This window comes from Lathamus discolor, chromosome 3 (assembly GCF_037157495.1).
Source record: "Lathamus discolor isolate bLatDis1 chromosome 3, bLatDis1.hap1, whole genome shotgun sequence".
NCBI lineage: Eukaryota > Metazoa > Chordata > Aves > Psittaciformes > Psittacidae > Lathamus > Lathamus discolor.
Window position 1 is genome coordinate 31,996,915 of NC_088886.1, and position 21,209 is coordinate 32,018,123.

At 42.8% G+C, this 21,209-nt stretch overlaps 1 protein-coding gene across 4 annotated transcripts in view; it reads right to left on the reverse strand.

Moving 5' to 3' along the window:
- The window catches only part of LOC136011940 (calcium-activated potassium channel subunit beta-2), a 149,614-nt gene that overhangs the window by 88,994 nt on the left and 39,411 nt on the right, over window positions 1-21,209 (reverse strand). The window contains exon 1 of one of the 4 annotated variants that reach the window (XM_065674533.1): window positions 11,999-12,265. The exons of the other annotated variants lie outside the window; for them this stretch is intronic. The gene's annotated coding sequence lies outside the window, so the exon portion shown is untranslated. Of the gene's footprint in view, window positions 1-11,998; window positions 12,266-21,209 lie in introns of those variants that run through there. 4 annotated transcript variants of the gene reach the window in all.

A 21,209-nucleotide genomic window follows, 5' to 3' on the forward strand; every position in this document is an offset into this window, starting at 1 on the left:
GTCCAATGTCTTTTGCAAGTGTTGCACTCATATGCAGTGTCTAAATGCATTTAATTGATCTTTATGGCTATATGCTTGTCTTCAACCTGGCACAACCAGAGGTTTAATTGGCTACCATAACGCATATAAATAATAAAAATATGCCAATTAGATAAAATTATGCTTATTAATTCAGTAACTACTTTGTGTTATGTATCATGCATGAAGGTCTATGAATATTGCTGCATACTAGCTGTGCTGTCTCATGAGCCAAATATACAGATACATATTCGGATCTCATGCTGGGGACTTGCTCCTGTGCCTCTGCTTGAAATGCCAGGTTTTAATCACAAAATATAGAGACTTTTGATATTAGGCTACACTGTTACAAACCGGGTTTATGTGACCATGTGCAACCTTGAAATTCCTTCACATAAAATCACTTGTCCACGTCGTGCCTGTTTTCTAACCTGTAGGAAAGGTATGATGACGGCTAGTTGTTTGTAGGGCTGGCTGAAAATGAGAGACATTTTATTTCATGTTCTCACTTCTCCATTTGCCAGGGAAGTCTAAAGGTGCTCTTGATGCCAAGCTGCTTTGAAAATCTAGCCCTTAATTTTAGCAAGTCTTTGAAGATGAAGCGTTGTTATTGTTGGTGTTTCCAGCTTTCAGCACATCCCAAAATTTGTGATATTGTATTTCTGTCTCCCTCCAGCCAAAATAAGGCAGTGCACAGCCACCTTGTAATGAACAGAAGAGCAAGTTGCTTTGTCATACCTCTGATGTGGTACCTGTATTTGATTTTGTAACAACTCAGAGACAAGAATCAGGCTGTTATTAGTCCAAAACAGTTCGTTCATCTTTAGTTGACAAACAGGACTATAAAAGTTTTTTGTGCTCAGGCTCAGGTTATTGTTGGCACCATGGTCTATAATATCTTCTATTATTGAACTCCTCCATAAAAATAGCCAGGTTTTTTCTTCCCTTCAGCACTGAGGGATACTTTTCATATTCTAATCCCTTTAGGGTAAGGTGATTTGACACCTAATATAGTTTTCAAGGCAGAATATCTTATGAAGGAAAAATTAAGCAGTAATATTTATTCTCTGATTGCCTTTATAAACTAACACATCTTGGCACACTTAGCTTTTTTATATCTCTGATGTGTACAAGGGATGAAAGTTATCAGTACAAATAAATGCAAAAGTCATTAAGGACGCTGTTGCAGGTGACTGATATTTATTTGTGTACAAATGGGGGGTTTCTAAGGCTTGCAGTGTGGTTCAATAGAAATTACAGGGTGGGAGTTTTTTTTAGTATTAACAGTTGTTAAATGTGTCAAAGCCAGTGAAGTCAGAGGAGCTTTACAAAGACAAATGTATGAGAAGCATGACAGCTAGTGAAGCTCACTGATGAATTCTAGTAAGATTGATTGGAAAGAATCACCTCGACTTCTTGTGTGTTAGTGGATTTTAAATTAATTATATTTTAACTGCTTTGGAGACAGACCCAAGGATAAATTTGTGGAGCCCAATGTAAGTGGCTGTTCTATAAATGAGAGAGGAATAGAGAAGTAATCAGCATTTCAGCTGTGTACAGAATGAAAAATAAATCAAACACTGAAAATATTATCACAATGCCATTAACATAAATCAATTGCATGCTTTATCCTCAGAATCTTTTTTCATTTCTGGTCATCCTATCTCATAAAGTCTTTAATGGATATAAAAAGAGTGCTGAGATTGACAGTGAAAAGCATTAGAGACATGTAGAGATTTTTGTAAGATGGGAGGAGACGAACTGGGACTGCTTATGCTTTAGCTCCAGTAAGAGGTTTAAACACCTCAGCAGAACCAAGGCAGACTGTAGGTGCAAAACACTCTTCCTTGACCACCTTAACTACTCCCTAGCCCTTAAGAGTCCGTCAACTCCGTAAGCATGTTGGGTTTTTAATTGAAGACCCTAGAGGTTCACAGTGCACTTTCATGTCACCTGTTGCTCCTGCTGTGGGTCACAGAAAGGCTCTCCTGCACTGAGATACACGGCAAGCAGGAACAGCTTGCCCCTACTTATGTGACAGATCTAGACTGGGGTTCTTCCCAAGACCTGAGTGTATAGAAACAGTTGAAGCACCACAAAACACTATTTAAAAAGACACAGTTCTCTAAAAGATCGATTGAAGGTCTTGGCCTTGACAGCTGGTTCTGTGCCACATATCCCTTGGTGGAGGTGGGATTTCAAGCCTTTCATATCAGTGCCTTATCCAGGTACCTTCGTATGGGCAGCATCCAGTGCAGCACACCAGCTAACTCGGGATATTTGCCCCCTGCCACTTCTAGAGCCAATTGCTAAAATGAAGCTGCTGGTACTTCTGTATCATGCTAAAGCATTTGCCACATTAAACACATTGATTATTTAATATGAGTGAAAAAAACTCCTAGAAATTTCTATAGGTAAATAGAGCATGTATCAGTTTCACTGAGAAAGTTCAATATTTTAAAAGGTGTTATGTCATGCTTTAAGGTGTAAGTCAAACATGCAGATGCAGCAGGTCTGGGCAATGGTTCCTTTCTTGGCAGATTCCTCTGCAGTTCTGTGCCATGCCCAGAAGGACATGCACAGGCTGGTGAGATCCCCAGGCATGATGCAGCTTGGAGTTCCCATGGGCAGACTTCTTGAGGTGTCTCAGCAAAGGGGAAGGAGACACATTTTCCCTACCATTGTGGGTTCAGCCCGCTACTCACACAGGTGCTCCTGACACCTCATCCTTTCTACCTTTCTCCTTGTCGAATGCAAGTAGGAAAGAAAAGAAACAGCTTTTCTGAGATGTAAATAATGTTTAACGAGTGGGCCTTGGAGTTGTAAAGGAATTCATGCACTTATGCTTAAATAATTTTGGTAGTTGATTTAAAGCCAAATCCTGCTGGCCTTACTGAGGCGATTAGCCTGATTATTGCCGGAGGGATACTCACATAATTAAGGTGAGCAGTGTTTGTTCTTTATTCTATAAACCAGTTGTCTGTGAAAAAGTAGTTGACACAGCGTGGTGGTGCTGAGGCAGTATGATGGTGGGCGCTGAGAAAAACCTTCAAACCCAGACAAAACCTGGTGCCTTTCAAAGAAGGATAGATTGACAAGCCATCTGCCTGACACTGTTCTGCGTGGAAAGCTAAAACCTGACAGCGAGAGATGTGTCCTTGCCTGTTTTCTCCTTGGGACTGCAACTGTTGTTACTTACCCAGCTTCTCCGAAAGAGGGAACCAGGTAATTAAGTCCACAATTGCCATTTATCAAAAAGAGCATCTGAAGCCTCCCAGTGATGTTTTTTCCTTCTCTGCCTGCTATTTCTAAGGCACCTACCAACGTGGTACATAAGTAGCATCTGGATACCTGGCTAGTGACCAGCAGGCTGTGATATGTGAGGGTTTTTAAATAAAAACAAGAGAACAGAGAGTAGAAAGAGTAGACAAAGAGGGAAAAGAGTAGACAGCAGCATGTTTTAATGGAGGCTGAAGAAGGTATAAGTGAACTTAGAAACAAAGAGGGACAAAAAAATTCCTTTGTCCAAGATTTCCTGCTCAAAAGAGAAGTGAAGTACGTGAAATCTTCTAGGAACCTCCCTAGGTATATTTAAATTGCCTGGGAAGTGTGCTTGCAGACTAGCAGGGCTGCTGCATTGACTCCATAGATGAACTCTCACCACAGAGCAGGAAGATCTCTGCAGAGAAAACTCCTTCCTGCTCTGCTAGGAGAACCTCTGCACCTCACGCTGGGTGCCAGCACTTATTTACATTCACAGCACAGATGTGCTGGGATTTTATTAAGGAAGTGCACAGCTTTGACATCAAGAGCCCTGACTTCTTTCTCCCTCACCATGAATTCAAGGAAATTTATAGTTTTTATTTGGTTCATAGGAAATCAAATAAACCTTACAACATGGGAATTTACCTTTTTGATAGACCTTAAGTGTTATGAATAGCCTAGTCCACTGTTATAGTGTGAAGACGCTTGAATCTTCCTGCTGATAAATTCACTCCTGCCAGTAGTTTACTGTTTGTGTTAGTACTGTCCCCCATGTGGGTGCCTGTGTGTTCAGGGAACGATGTTTCAGTTTGTCAGAATGTCTTTGTTGAGGAACCTTCTGTTGTCAAATATTGGGAATTTTCTCTGAATGGTTCTGGAGCAGAGTTAGGGCTTCCGGTGTAATGACAGAATTTTGCAAGTTCTGTGATGGCTTTTGACAATGCAGGTCCCAGCAGGGAAAGACTCCTCACTTGAAATCAGTCAACTTCAGCACACAGGAAAAAGGAAAAATGAAACCCGCCTTGAAACTCAAACCTAGTTTAAAAGGGGATCTTCTCTGACTGAGCTGAATTACTGCAGGTATCTCTACACAACAAGCATACTCGTGTAGGGAACCATCTAAAGGTGGGCGTACGTAACAAAGACATCCTGTTCATGCTTAATGCACCAGATAAATTGCTTTAAAATGCACAGTTATTTTGTGAGTTCTTAGTGAATAAGTGCATCCATGTATGCATCTCTGAAGAGATTTTTAATTAATTGCTTTCAGTCATTTTCTTCCTGTAAAATTAGAACAATGATGGAATAGACGGGGTTGTGGAGTTTGGCGGGGGAAAGATTGTGCTAATCCACTTGAAATACAACTAAAACAGAAAGCAAGAAGAGATAAAAGCAATTCATCTTTTTTTTCTCAAAGCCTGTTTACCTGTGACAAAATCCTTCCAAATCAGCTGCCTACAAATTACTGGATTACCTTAATTAAACTCTACCAAATATGATTTTCTGTGGATTTCACAATCAGAGAGTATGTCTCGTGATGCTTTTTGAAAGATGGGAGAATACATGTTTCATGCCATTAATAATTAGGAGAGCAGCAGAGCTTTTAAAGAGCAAAGTAGCAGCAAGATCAACATCTTATATAGAAATCAATGAAGAGGGAGCATTTGTCAGAAGTTTACACTACACCCTGATGCATCAGTAACATGGTTTTTCAAAAGTGAGGGGACCTTTCAGTTGCAGATGCTCCAGTTAGTAAAATGCTGTGGTTAAAAATGAACTTCCTTTGTTCCTTGCTTGGATTATTGTTTCCTGTGCCTTGAAATATATATGCTCTGTTGAAGGAATTGAAAGGTGTCCCAGTTGAAGTGATTTTTCCACTTAGGTTTTATTCCTGAAGCTCTTATTTTTTGGATCAGTAAACTTTGCCAAATCATAGAATCACAGAATGGTTTAGGTTGGAAAGGACCTTAAAGCTCATCTAGTGCCAAGTCCCCTGCCATGGGCAGGGACACCTTTCACTAGACCAGGTTGCTCAAAGCTCCATCCAACCTGGCCTTGAACACTGCCAGGGATAGTGCAGCCACAGCTTCTCTGGGCAACCTGTGCCAGTGCCTCACCGCCCTTACAGTAAAGAATTTTTTCCTAATATCTAAGCTAAATCTCCCCTCTTTCAGTTTAAAGCCTTCCCCTCTTGTCCTATCACTAGATGCCTGTGTAAAAAGTTCCTCTCCAGGTTACTTCTAGGTCCCCTTTAGGTACTAGAAGCAATTACAAGGTCTCCCCCTGAGCCTTCTCTTTTCCAGGCTGAATGCAGCCTCCTTAAATCTGATTTGCAAGGACTGTTTTTCACAGGTGAATTTGTTCTTTCCCCGTCATCACAACGGCAGCTCTGGAATTCAACATAATAATCTTAAGTTCATAATAATCTTAAGTTGCTCTGTTCAAATCTTCTGTATTTGTCGGGCAAAAAGGGACAACAGCTTGTCTGTGCTCACTGGTGCTGTGGTTAAGATGTGGTTATCTGAAGCCTCCTTCTGCAGCTTCCTCACTAAGTCATTAAGATAGAATAATTTTAGAGTGTTTAGCCATGCCAGGACTGCAACTGCTCCTTACTCCCCGTATCTCACCCCTGGCTATGTTCTTCTGCTTTTCTTGCACCAGCTTTGATGTTTGTTGGCTCCCAACTGGACTCCCTCTGCCAGCGAAAACCAAAGCACAGTTTTTGGGAGGCTCACTGAACTGGCTCACCAGAGGGCCAGGAGAGCACGGGAAGGTGCAGGAAAGGGTGGCTGAATGGGAATGGGAAGGCAGTGGGAGAATAAGGAACAGTGTGAGCCCTGGGGCAGCTGCAAGCTACGAGGGCAGCCTGGCTGCTAGGTCCTGTGGGCTGTCCCCCCCAAAAAAAGTCATACATTCCTAACTGAGGTCAGAGAGTCAGTCTGTTTGGCAGGGGCACTAAGAAGCACTGTGGATGGAGAGGGACATAAGTCTCTGGAAGGATTTAATAATCCTTTATTTCTTCTGACTTTGATTTAACCGTGGGCTGTGATGCTTTAAGTACCAGGTATTAATTAGAAGTGGTAGGGAGTCCCAAAGGGATGATACTCCTGGCCTTCTTGCCATTCCTAGTTTGACTTATTCCAAATTATTGCTCTGAAACATTATTTATTCACTCAGGAGCCTGGCGTTTATAAGGTCTATCTAAATTTGCAAATACTTAATGGTTGTCAGTAAGGAGTACCACTCTGCTGAGGTGGAAAATAGCTTGCCCGCAAGTAAAGTACAGCCAAGTATATGGAATGTTTTCTGCAACACTTCTTTAAGGCAGGCAATGTTATCTTGTCCCCTCTTTGGTACCGCGCCTCAGCAGGCACACAAGGACAGTGCCTGGATGGTGACCTTGGACAGATGAACCACTTTAAGCTTAAGCAGAAACTTCAGCCCCCCTCTGAATCACTGATCCACTGAAAGGAAAGTGGGGAAATGGGACAAATGCTCTTTTGTCTCCTCTGGTCTTCAAAACCTTTCTGCCAGTGGTTGACTTAGAGCAATGCAGTGGCACACAGAGCGGGAGGGACACTGAGTTCAGACAAAATTGCTGGGTACCTGGGAATGGTCGGGATACATGTCTTGGCTCCTTACTCCCATCACGTCCGCAGCCTGGGGATTCTGCTATAACCCTCTTTCAGTGTTTTGGAGATGCTTAAGGTTTACAGACAGTTTGAAGTGTTTCTCCTTTCCTCTGAAAGACACCTTCCCCACTGTTTTTGGATCTTCCATTTCCCTGTCATGGGGAGCGGTGGTTCAGATCAGGGCCAAGGATTCAGCAGGTAAGATAAGCTGGTGCAAGCTTTGATGAGGTTTTGTTCAGTTATGTGATGCAAATGATTACCTAAAGAGCTTGTGCATTTACTGGAGTAGTTTTGAAAGGCTGATGATGACCTCAGAGTTGCCACGTCACACCTGTGAGGTTCTAGAAGCAGATGATAAGTAAACAGTGGGGATTCCCAGGTGCACTTGTGACCCTTGCTGCCTCCGACCTTTCAAGGATCTTAGAAGAAGATGCTACAGCTAGAAGATGTTGCTGTGTGTTCCTGTGGAGCTTATCAGTGGGAGCTCTTTGCTCCCAACCAAGCACCAAAGGCACTAAAACACAGACCAGAGGGGCAACCAGCAATGTGAGCATAGAGAGCTGGGATTTGACTTTTTCTGTGTTTTCTCTCTAGTAATTAACTGCTTCTTTAAAAGTGGTCCATACAAAATTATTCTGCTTGGCACAAGCAGAGGTGTGGGTTAATTGAGTAATAGGACAACTTTATATTAAGACAGAAAAAGTATTTGGAGATCTAATAGGACTTTTAGTGGTATTTAGGGGAGTTTCAATTCGGGATTTCATTCCAGATTACATTGAGTCAATTTTTGCCCTAGCAAAGATCCTCTGTGTTTGCTTTGATTTTAGTTCCTCTGATTCTTTTCATTCTCTTACTCTTTCTAAGCAGTTTTAAATGTGCCCTGACAGAATATGAATGAATGTGTATTGTCCATAGTGGCTCTCGCTGTGTGCCTTGCACACAGTGCTTGCTGTGTTCAATTTAGTCATGTTTCTGTTTTTAGAATAAATATCTAGGATGGTTGGACTTTAAAATAACTGAAAATGTAAAACAGACCGTCTAATGGGGTCGTAACACTGCTGGTTGGTTCTGTGCAGTCACAGCAACCCCATTGATCCTGAACACACCTGACTTTCTACGTGAAGTAGCTGGACAATATAGTTCACTCAGTAGGAGACTTGAGATTTCCTTCTATACGGCATAAGTACAGAAAGAAAATCATTCAAAAGGCAAATATAGTCATTTTTTATAACCTTTTCCTCCTCATTTGTTTCTGAGTCAAAAGAGCTTGGTGTTTTGACAGGTGATTTTTTGTTTTATCTCTGGTAAAAAGCACTTGACAAAAATTCTTCGCCCACCTGATTTTCACTGCTTTTAAACAATGCACCAGACGTTAGTTGGTTTTCTTTTTGTCTGTTATTTTCACAAGTCTTTCATAGCTCCTTGGCATGTCATCAGACCTCTGCATGATAAAAGTTAAACTACTTGTTTTTTTTAACTACTTGTTTTAACAAGTAGTTAAACTACTTGTTACCCACTTGTTTGACTGCACCCGTGGTAAGCACCCATCTAACACCTACCTGCACAGGGAAGAACTGGGAGTGACAACTTCAGGGCTTGCCATGGACTGGGTCTGGTAAGACCATAAACTTTGGTGTTAATGACCCAGAATAACTAGATTCATTGTTAAAAATTGTATTGGTGTATTTATGTACTCACACTGTGTCAATCCTTACTTCCTACGTACATGCTCTGTGTGGCTGGCCCCTGCTCTGCCAGTGATCACCCTTATTTGTTCACTCTTTCAATGTTTTCTCTCCTGCACTCAGTGCATCAGTGTTGATGCTCTTTTGCTGTCCTCCCTGTTGGCTGTCTTCATGTCATGCAATGTGCAAGACAAGCACAACAGGAGAGGCTACAATGTGGGAAATTTAGAAATTTCCATGAGGGTGTTTTTTTCTTTCAATTTGGCTGCACAGTTTCCACAGGGAGAGTTAGGGAAAATAGAGGGACATAGCAAACACTGTAGGAGAATGGTCCATGCAGTGTGTGACAGATGATGCTGACTATTCATCTTAACAGAGCTTCAAGAATTCAAACACTTTTCATGAATATTCATATGACACAAAGCTGTTTAACCTGGCTCTCACATCTGTCTAGTGGGAACACTTCAGTGCTTATGTGTTGCTCATACGACTTCTTGCAAGACATGAATTTTAAACCTGACTGCTCAGATAGGGATGGAAATCCAATATGAAACAGTATACTTGGTTGTGAAATTTGCAATTCACTTTCTCTAAGTTAACTACACACATCATCTAATCAAAGAACACCACATGATTGAACTAAGCAACGCAGTATGAATTTGCAAACATTTGCCATTCCCAAAATATCTGTCAGCCAAGAGTTGTACACTGAAAAAATTCCCAAATACCAAGTAAATAAATTAGAAAATTGCATGAGCTCCATAGACAATCCATAAGCAGAAGGGTGAGTGAGGTTTGTGGCAAAAAGTACTCATGGAGCTTCTGAAGTAAACAGAGAAATTGTTTCTCAGCACAGTGAATCAATCTGATGCAATTTGGTTCAGCATCTGCTCTATAGCGATGGAGCAAAGGGAATGCTGAGAAACTTTGGAGTCACTTCTAACAGGCCCTAGATGAATGGATATTTGCTGCTGGCAGAAGTTTTTGTAAGTGGACTAGTTCTAAAAACAGATTTAGTTCTGGATCATGGGATTTGCGTTATGTCTTATTTTGCACTTGAAATGCCTGAAATATTAACCTGCTCCTGCTACAAAAACTTGTTTAGCAGTTTGCCTTATCTGAAGCTCTACATTCAGCCCCATTCCCTGAACACCACCGTCTGTATTTCCACTGCATCACTAGCACACCTTCCTCAAAGATGAGGAGAGTGCACTAGTTGAAAAGCAGGGCTGTTACACTGTCCCTTCTGCAAGGAGGTTGGGGGACTTGCTGGGCACAGGCTGAACTCAGTCTTTGACTTCCTTGTGGTTTTACCCATTCAGCCCCTTCCCTCAAAGGCACTGAAGTAAAACAAAGTAAAATAGTCTAAGCCTCTGGACAGAAGTGAGACAAGAAGGAAAAAATACATACTCGATTTCCACATGCATTGCTCATTTCTGACACAGATTTAGTATCTCTGCATAATATCTCTTTGATCCATACTGCAAACCACTAGAAACTATTTCTTTGAAAGTGTTCACTGTTATCATTATGTTACTCAGTAGTGTAAATAACACAGGTAGAAATGATTTTTTTCCCCCCAATTTGCAAAGCAAAGTAGTGCAATTGACTGAAAAGTTGTTTCTTGGATCAAATGGAGAATATTTATGTTATGTTTCCTAAGAAAAAATTCTCACCCTTCCTGATCCAATATAGCTGCTTCCCTTTGGCACAATCTGTGTTTATTTTGATAGAACACATTTAGCATTTTCGCTGTTAAATTGTCATTGGTGTTTTGTCATTAAATTAATTATATCGTGACCTATTTACAATGTAGTATAATACACTGAATTCTCCTTAAAGGGGACATTAGTTAGGATGAGTAAATTCAAATTACTGGGTAAGTCCCTGCTAGATAGGGATTCTTTTTCTAACTAAGATTTAATGAAAACAATCAATCTGACACAGTTCTCTGAGTTGTGAGCCTTTGACAACAGGATTGTAAAGTATGCTTAATGACACCCATATTAAAGTAGATTTAAAATGACATCATAACCTTAATTTTAAAACAACACAGCAAGTGATACCATAGCTCTTACTGCAAGATATGACTCTTCGTTTCTTTAAGTGCACTTTTAAATGCTCCTATGAGAAGCATTTCGGCAAGCAGAACATTTTATTGTTACTAAATACCACTCTCTCTTAAGTCTCTCTGTTGTTTGGGAATGAAACTTTAATACACAAGTCAAAACAATTCATCAACACAGGGAATATCACACTTGGATCACATACACCCATGATAAGGATTTTGCATATGCAGGGTTGTAAGATTTTAATTCATTCAGTTCTTGTTACTTATCTTGGTGGGGGTCATACGCAGCGACAAAAATGCAAACTTGCAGCCCTGCACTGACAAGGACCCCATGCAACCTCGCTGCCCTGTTTTGCCATGCAGACCCGACTCTGATGTTCGGACATTTCCTTGACTGGTAATGGTAAACAGGCGCATCATCAAAAAGTACATGAGGCTTCTAACTTTGCATATCATCTCTTGAACTTTTGGGTGGGAAGAAGCAAGCATTTTCAAGGGGAAGCTTTCCTGTTATACTACTGGGTGTTCATTCCCCCCTCAGCTCTCACTCACAACCCTTTCAGCATCCAACTAAACATCGTTTGCACCCTTTCCCACACAGTTTTATCTCAGAGGGAGGGAGAGTGGCAGGCGGCTGGCAGTGGCACAGGAGGAAATAGTAGCTTTTTCTGTCTGAAACTACAATTTTCATTCAGCAAGACAACACCAACAGTGCAGAAAAAGCTTTGATTATGCAAAATGGATGGACACATCATGCCTTTTTTCACTATAAGTTATAACCTGAGGAGTTCCTCACCCAGAAAAACCCTCCCGCAAACACATGCACACACATGACACCCCCCCCCCCCCGGCTCTGTTTTCCCCTCTTCAAGTGACATCAGTGGCACTCCAGCCACATTTTACACATTAATAGCATGTCTCCCTCATCTTACAGGCTCCATAGCTTTCTTCTTCCCCATTTATTTTAGGGCAGCTTCTCCTCTGTCTTCTCCCATCTCAGAAACAGCCCAGCTGGCTCAGTAGAAAAGGAGTAAAGTGTTTTCTGCGTGACCTCTATGTATTTTACTCCGTGGGAATGGCGATGTGGAATGCACACTCAGCAGGCAGCAAGATTTGAGCCAGTTTGTCCTCAAGGCATTTCTGCCATAAACCGCAGGACTGTCAACAGTATTTCCACCCTTGGCTCTCCCCCCTTCCTATCACCCCCTCCCCACAGCCTCCTCACCGCTGCCGACTGCACCTGACTGCGCTCGGAAAGCCAGTGAGCAAAACACAAACAATAGGCACCGAACAGCAACAGCTCCCTTTGTTTCCCATGCAAATCCTACCTCCGAGAGTTGTCACATCTTCCTCCGAGGCGAAGCCTAATTATTAATAAACAGAGATCCAGCAGAATCCTCCAAACTGCCACCAGTTGTTAAGCGCTGTCATTGTTCCCTCCTGGTGCTTAAACCTTTTTTGACCATTAATGTCACAACCCCTGCTAACTCATAGCTTAGTACTCCCTGCTCAAAATGTCTGAAATAGTTTGGAAAGACAATAGGAATGACAGGCACACTAGACAGCCATGCTTGAAATTAGTTATCTCAAGCTGACTTAAGGCTGTTTCATAGTGCTTTTAAGGCATTGCACTTGGTAGGGTTTATTAACCTAGGCTAGACATGTCATTCCTGCTTTTATTCAGTGCTGTAATAGGATGGCTGCTAGAAATGCAGCGATAGGTCTAACTCCATTCATCCCTCCACAGTTTTTAAACCTCCCCAGTGGAGGAAATAGCTTCAGTCATCCTTAAACTTACTGAGGCTACTGTTTCTGCAGAGCAGGGTTTCACACATTGTTTTGAAACTGAGGATAAAATCACTCGCGGGAATGGAAGGTGCCGTCGCTCTCAGGACTGATGTGAACGGCAAGAGGAACGCGACAGCATCCACCCCCACTGTGAGCTGAGGCTGTCGCAGGGGTGAGTGGAAGCAGTGATTGGCGGCTGAAAGTTCATAAAACTCCATAAGGGAGATGTGGCATAAAGCGAGTGAAGGGTACGTATGGACCGTACTTTGGTATGTGACAGATGTCCGCTACACTTCCTAAAAGGCAAAATACAGTTTGCAGGCAGCAGGGTCTTACAGTCTAAATTTGCACGTTGACAGCACCTGGGATAAGCGGAAGAAACACAAGCAATGCACGGCATTTGCGGTGCCTGTGATGTGGAGAAGAGGGGTGGTGAGAGGATGCTGTTGGAGACTGCTGTTTTCCGTAAAACTGTGCACATCGGTAGATCCCAGGACAGAGACATTAGTGCTCTTCTGAGATCTTGGAGCCTTTTTCTTCTTGGTTGTTAGTTAATAATCAGCCCAGGTCAAGATGGATCAATGCGTGTTAACATCTGCTGTTACTTCAGTGCTGCTGATCCCAGTGTGGTCCCTAGTGGACAAAAGTAAAAGCCACCAGCACAGATGGTGCCAGCAGCAGCAGCGGCATGCAGGCTGAAGGACTGGAGAGCCAAGTTGGTGCCAAGGCAGGCTGGGAGAGAGCAAGAGGGAGTTAGCTCTTTTGCTGCTTGTTTAGCACCTGCCTGATGTTTTGGTACCACCTAATTCACAGCCCTTGGCTTACAATGAATACACCATGCATGGAGACATCTCAGAAATGAAAGGCATTTAGAGAGATTAAGGGGCAAAGCAGATCACAGTGAAAACCCAGCTGTGCCTCAGACAATGGAGAACTAAGGGGTTAAGAGAACATTAATATGCATTAGGTTTTTAAATGTTAGGGATTGAGGGCACTGAGGGCTAGTTAAGGTCTGATTCTTCTCCTTTGAGAAGCTCTGATTTGGATTTGTGTTCTACTGTGGCTGTTACAGACTATTTGAAAGCTGCTCTTGCAGAAGAGGCTGCTGGTCTGTGCTGAACAAGTGGTAAATTCTGCCTTGTTCCTGGAGGGAAAAATGGCCAACTGAAACCACCCCCTTTTTTTTTCCACATGACTTCCTGCCACCAGCACACCAGATGCCCACACTGCCAAGGGCTTTACCAAACACCATGTCCGCGTGTGTGCTCAGTGTGGTCTGCAGGTCTCTCCTCTTTCTGAATTGGCCTTCATGGAAACTTGAGTGAAAGCAAGCTTGTTGCTGGTGCAGGCAAGCCACAGATGCTGATAGGGACATCTGGGGCTATGACAAGCGTGACATTTATCCCTGAATTAGCACTGCTCCTAACAGGGCTGCCTTTACACCCTGTGGTTCCCATGCCTGTACTTGCTGTCACTCTTGAACATCCTCTCTTCCCCTTTTCACCTCTGCACTTTACGCAATCAGTTTTGAAGGGAAGGTCTTGAGGCTCCAGTTCTGTTTCTCCATTTAGAGTGGGGGATTATTAGAACCTTAAGCTTCTCCCAAAATTGGTGTGAGCAAAGGGGACTTCAAAGTTTGTAGGCATGAATTTCAAGGTGCACAATTACATGCTGACTGCTAGCATGGCTGCCAGAACAATACCTGCTTTGTGAATAATTCATTTTTTCACTGCCATCTATCTAGCATCTTTCATAAGCATTACATTCACCTTAAGGCAGGAAAGAAAATGGAGAAAAAAAGTTCTCCTTGTCCTGAGCAATATACTTCTGTCTCACTAATTGATTTGCAAGTAGTATGACACAGCAGTTCAAAAGACATTAGATTCCTATTGGAGATACACAAATTTAGGGGTACTGACTTTCTTGATGATCTTTCGCGTTATTGTAGCGCTGAACTGGACACAACAATGTTCAAAGACAGGTTAAAGCAGGTGATCTTTGTGACCCATGTTCACAGTTCCCCCTTTATGCATGCTGGGGGCTCATAAAAATATGGATGACTATCCCAGCTCCTCCTTTATGCAGTAAACAAACTAGCCATGGACCTCCCTGCCACAGCAATCCCAAAGGCCTCAATCTTTTGCAGTAGGTTAAAGTCAATTGGATGCGGTCAACATGTGATAACTACCTGTGAGGGCTGAGTAATGTCCTTATTAATGCCAGGTAGTAACTGAAAGGGGGAGGTAAACTATTCAAGGTGCAAGAGTTAGGCTAAAAGGGAATGATCAGAAAGATCATATAGGGTCTGATTAGTTCAAAATGGTTCAGTGTTAGGGAGATATTCGGTGATACTTGCCCTTTCCCCAGGCTTTTTCTAATCACTGAACAGCAACAGCAGCTGCCATCAGTCCATCAGTGTTGGAACTCCTGTTCTCCCTATCTTTACCAGGGTTCTACTGTTGTTGCATTTTTCTGATGCACCAATCTGCTCTTTGCTGGAGAGAAGATACAAGGAGTGGTGGACCACTGCTCTGATCTGGCATGGCAATTTTCTGTCTTCCTGGACTGTGAGAATGCTGCAAAGCACAATTGTCCTGTTGAAACAGAGGGCACACATGTATTTGACCTTTGCCTTCCATCAGCAAAACCCTATTGACCCCTGTAGGAGCTGAGATTGCTACTCAGCCCTGCAGCAGTAGACCCTCTTAGAGAAAACTCATTGCTTGCAAAGGAGTTGCAGTAATTTAAAATGCCCCTGTTTCCAACCAGTATTTGCTTAGGAAATGGTCAAGGAGGATGATGGATGGGAAGAATTCAGGAGATTTGTAGTTTGCATGCTCACTGTAAGTCAAACAATATAATGAATGGAGCAACTAGAGCATAATTTCATTATGAGTCATCCTAATTATAACAAGAATTTGATAGGTACATAACTAGAAAGCGTAGCTATCTGTTACAAATGCACATTTCTAATTGCATACGGAAGTACACAATGTAATTAAAGATGCAGGTTCACATACAATAACCTTTTCTTCCCCTGTGGTGACAAATTCCCTAAGAACAGTGTGAATTTGTTCTGAAGTTGCATACCTATCAGACAGCATCCTTTCTACCCACTTGCTGAGTCTTTTCGAAACAGCAGTGGGGTGTCTCACTAATCCATAGATACTTGGTGTGAATTTGGTATTAAAGGAATTGCAGGAATGATCTGTTGATAGCTCTTCCATGTTGGGTCTCTCTGTAGAGTCTCAGTGGTCACTGCAGTGCTAGGCTGGCAAATCATACAGCTGCGATGTGCACGGCAGGTAACAGGTTATACTAAGTATATATAAGTACAGTGTACATGAAAGTTAGCCTTAACATTAAGAAGGATCCTTCTAAAGAGGCCGAATTCTGTCATACATGTCTAGATACTCTCGGGCTTTGTGTTGCCTGAACTCAGGACTGAGTTTTGCAGAGGGCAGCTATTTCCTAAAAAGGGTGAGTATAATGTAGGGGCAGATAAATTCCTAACAGTTGTCTCGGCTGCATGCGTTAACCCCATCTCTGTCTTTTAAATGAAAGAATTATCAAGAAAGTTGGTTGAAGTCAGTCCCTGTATTTACAGCTCTGGCTGTCTCCCTCCTTTTTCCAGTGGTAAACCAGGGAGCACCTGTGTCTTCTACGCCTTCAGTGTGCAACGGTTGACATGCTGCCACAGGAAAGCACTTAGGCTATTCTGAGTGACTAGTCATAAACCATTATCTTTAGCCTAAAGTCAGAAATCACTTGTTTACTGATGGTGAAATGCAACCCTGTGTTTGGCCACAGTCTTGCAGTGTCTCTCATGCTGAGAATCATAGGACATAGGTCCTGGAAATCTGTTCATTTAACTGAGTTATATTACACTGACTAGCTAATCACTTCCACATGCTGTGTGATTGTCCCCCTTTACATGCCAATTCAGTCTTTTTCTTGCATAGCTCTTTTTGAGCCACTTGCCTAGGAGTAAATAACTACATCTGGAGTGTTGTTAAATGACCCAGAAGTTGCTGCTCTGCAGGCTGATGATATTTGTTGCAAATAGGTGGCTTCTTACTGTGAAAATCTCCTTAGCTGACAATCCATTGGGCACTTTTGACAATAGTTGTCTGAGGAGTTAAAACACAGGCTCCTCTTCGCATAGTCACACTATCATTCTTGCAGAACTGCCAGTGTTAAATTCTTCCTGTGCAGTTTCAGTGGAGGCTTTTCTACTCCCCATTTGCTCGACAGCTGCTGGTACTCACTGCTCCTTCTCTTTGCCTTCAACTTTTGCCATCTGCCATCATTAACTTGCCCAGGTGTCGGAAATCTTCTTGCTCTTCTCTTGTAAACATTATTCTGCCTTCTTCTTCCCTAACTCAACCTTCATTTATATAGAGTCTGCAGGCTAGCTGTTCTCAGAACATCTGCTGCATTTCATACTTTACGGGGGCGGATGGGGAACAGAGTACATATACTTGCTGGCAAAAATAAAGACTCTTTAACCCATCCTTTGCTTTCTGTCTTCAAGAGCTTACTTTTTTCCTGCACTTGTAGATGTGCCAGTTAATTAATACTTGCCAGCTGGGATGTTACCTAGAGCAAATGTACCATAAAACAGAGCTAATTTTCAGAAACATCAAAGCTTCTACATACTGCATCAGTGTTAGTCCTTAGTGGTATCAGGGAGCAGCAGAGAGAGGACATACCTAAGACAGTTATCAGAATAAATCCTTTTTTTCCTCTTCATACTGCTTCTACTGGTGCAAACAGGGACCCCTCTACTAACTTTGGTATGTTTTCTGCTCAGGCATAGGTCAGGCATCCTTTTATGATTACTTGGAAGGGAAATCCAGACCCAAAGAGCATCTTTCACAATGATGGGTAGTGTAAACTATTGAATTCTTTTGGCAGAGATGATGAAATTAAATGATTTTCTGGTGTGCCCAATCCTCTTCAGTAAATCACTGAAGATTGACTATAAGTTTGAATGGCAACAAAACAGAATCCAGCAAAACAGGTTACTTACACAGTGCTGCTTGCTGGACCCAGTGAATGTTTACTGCTTAAAGGCTAGTAAAATATGTATCTGAGGATGCAGACGCAGTTGCTGGGGATGGTCTCCAGGCTGAGTGCTGAGTAATTCCAACCTGATTTCACACTTCAGTGATTTTACTCTCCTCAGTTTGGGTCTCAACACCAGTGCTTTCAAAGCCTGATTTTGTGCGCAACTGTTGGGCAGAGATGGTTTCCTGCTCTGAACAGTTCTGCTGAGCAGCAATTGCTGCCTGCTGCTTTCCCATTTGTTAAGCAATGGATTACTGTTCAAACATTTGTAGCCCATGTTGGTCTAAGCTCTGTGTGCAATTCTCCAAATTTACTCCTCTCCCGGAATGCTGTGATCAGAGGTTGTTTCTTGCTTGTTCAATAATTTCCTGAAGCACTGCTCCAATCAACGCTGCTGTGATTTCCTTGCTTTGTGATGGATAATACATTGTGCTATTCACCTTTCATAGAAAAACCAAATTGGCCACTTAAATGCTCTCTGATTTTACATACAGTGCCTAGCTGTTTCTCCAGCAGCCCTCAACAGCTTTTTCTAGACACGCTTTCCTATTCCTGTGTTAATATTATATCTCCAGCCACTTCAGCAAGATATTGCTAGATAATTCTTTGCTTGCCTTTTTTCCACTCCCCTGCAAATCACTTGCTATGCAGAACAATCCTTTCTTCAGGATTCAAGTATCTCCTTTAATCTGGTCTTCCTTTTATTCTTTACTCAGCTGCTGCTTTGCTTTGGTGGAATAGTCACTTCTCTGATGAAGCTCATGCTGCTATTTCTGTTCTCTCTCTTTTTGAAAGGTCTTTTGCATCAGTGAAATGCCTGTTTGGGTTTCTTTGATGGCTTGGTGCTGTACGCTAAGCTCTACATGCCAGGTGTGAAAGATCAAGTTGTGGAGAGAACATGTACAGGGGGAGGGAAGGGGACTTTGCTGTGCCTGGGTGAGGGGAGCGTTCAATGAAGCAATAACAGAAGCAGACAGGTAAATAGGCTGGGACTCAGCATCTGTAATGTGCATCACTGTGCCTCAGTTTCCCCACTTGTAAACTAAGAATAATCCTCTGCCTTTGTAAAGTGCTTTGTGAGCTTTACCTGAGAACTGAAACAAGGTGACTGAAATCCAGTTTCGTTAAGCTTATATGGTTGCTGACTTCTTGATAAACTTGAAATTCAGAATAGCAAGACCCTAAAACTGCCTGCAGTAGCTTCTGTATTGTGCAGTGTGTTTTATGCTGTATGTTGCTGATCTTATACGTCTGCTCCTGAAGGCATAACCTCCCTTGCAGTGTCCTCACAACCATCTTGCAGACATTTTACTTTTCTTTTTTGGACTACAAGGCACCCAGAAAGAAAGGCTGTTTTCTATATGTGTCCAAGATGTCAGAGCCGTCAAGGTCTCAGCAGAGCTGTCACAACTTCAACGGCTCCATAGGCTCCTCTCAGTTTTCCCAAAAACTGAGGACAAGCAACGCATCTCACAATACTTGCTCTGGCATGAGCGTTAGAGCTGCCTTTTAGCTGTGGAGGTGTGCAGAGGCATGCCTGTGCAGGAAGGGCAGAGCAGCACCTCACCCACGATGGGCCCATGTTTCCTCTCGGGCTGTGGAGGCAGTGGTTGCCTCCAATCTAATGCCAGGACACGCTGTGCATTAACTACCAGGACTGTGCAGGGAGCTGGGGGTTAGCACCCTCCAGGAGAGCTCAGGGTTGTGCCGGCCTGGGAACGGGGTGCCAGGAGACAATTTTTCTTCCATTTCCCCCAGCTGTGTCTTGATGTTCTCTGGCTCTTGTGTCTGTGATCACCATGGACGCTTACGTGGGATGCTGCGGGTGGTGCAACCCCGCTTGGAGGGTGAAGAAGCAGCTGGGGAGCAGGATGAGCATTGGGCTGAGTTTGAAGCCCAGCCTGTATGGAGAAAACGGGCAGGCGGGGACAGGAGAAACCTCTCATGAGACGCAGCTTTTTGATTTTATTGACCTAGTCTGTGTCAGGTGCTCACACTCTCCCGCAGGGTGTGTGGCTCCCACCAAAGCTACTGACAGAGGATTTATGGTTGTGAATATAAAAACTCACCAAGCTTCAAAATCTTCCCTCAGTTTTCCTGTGTAAATCTGGAGTGACCAAAGGGATTCAGCTGTATTTACTGAAGTAGAGTTGCTCGGGATTTATACCACTGAGGGCAACATCTGGTCTTAAACATCCGTCTTAAAACATATGTGGGTTTCGTGCAAAGTTATTTCCCCCATGTGAAAAGCTTGCAGCCCCTACACAAAGCTGCCACTTCTTACCCATCAGCAAAGCAGCTGAGGACACAAACACGTTTATGGATAAATGATTTGGGGGGGGTGGGGGGTAGAATGGTATTTGGAAATCAAGCAGATGCTTTCCAAGAGGAAAGAGGCAGAATGATGAAGGTTTGCTTTTAACACAGGCTACAGGGATACTTCTTTGGCATAAACAATGCTTTTTTTTCATTGATAAATCTTTTTTTCCATCCTCTCTGATACATTTTTCAACTCTGTGTATACAAAATATTAATGTATCATCAAAGGCTGAAGTGAATAGGACTCCAGAGGAATATAACCAGCGAGTTATCTCTGGTTTTCATTGCCTAATGCTATTTGTTTACATCTATTTGAAATGATTTTATACTCATTATGCCCACTGAAGTAATGCTGCATTGTTTCTCTACTTCGGGTTATTTTAAAAGCAGGAAAAAGAAAAAGGAACAGCTTGTCCATAAATACACCTATAATCTGACCTTTACTCTGAGGAGTTTTAAGTAGATTCTCTGGATTTTTGTGTCTGTACTTGCTCTATTTTTGCTCCCTTGGAAATAACCTTCACTCTAAAACTGTGAAATTTCAGGTGCAGAAGCTGCACTGCAAGCTGTGGAGCTCATCCCTACCAGGATGAGGGGCCAGATCCTCCACAAAAAGCACTGCTTGAGGATTTATCCAGCAGTACACAAATCCTGCCCTTCTATTGCAGGGGCTCCCAGTTGGAACTTCAGACCACAGAAACCAGCTATGTTTTAATAGCTAGTGAATAAAACAAACCTGGGAGAGCAGTCCCAGAAAGTCTTTATTTTTGCAACTAATGCCCCAGTGCCAGTGTGACCTACTGGATGTTGCAGGATCAGGCTCTGGGGATGTGTTTTGGCTTCAGCTGCCTGTGCTTAAAGATGGAAGCACCCTAATGTGCCTCACACACACACATACACAGCCACACACACTGCACCCCTGGCTCACTCACCAATCCATTCCACTCCAACCCACAGCCACTGCAAGAAGGATGTATTTTCTTTACTTAGTTCTTATGCTTATTTTTCAAATAGCTCTTGGTGCAGTAAACTAGTAAAAAAACCCCAATGCCTGGAAATGCAATACCCTTTGGGGAAAGCATGGAAGTGCAGGAAAAATCCCAAGTCCCATTTATCTCAAACAGCAGGTCTATTTACCTGTCCTCACCCCCTAAAAGCTGCTATTATTTTTACACAGAGAACTAAAGCAACCCTTTTCCTTCTTCTTTGCCTCTGATGCCCACTGGCTCCTGCTTCGCCCTCCTCACTGGTGCGGTCAGTGGGGTCATTAACCCCTGCCAGGCTGCTGGGCTTAAGCCATGCTCAGCCTCCAGCAGCAAGCTCTAACTTAATCCCTTAGCAAAGGAAGGGTGATTCCTCGGA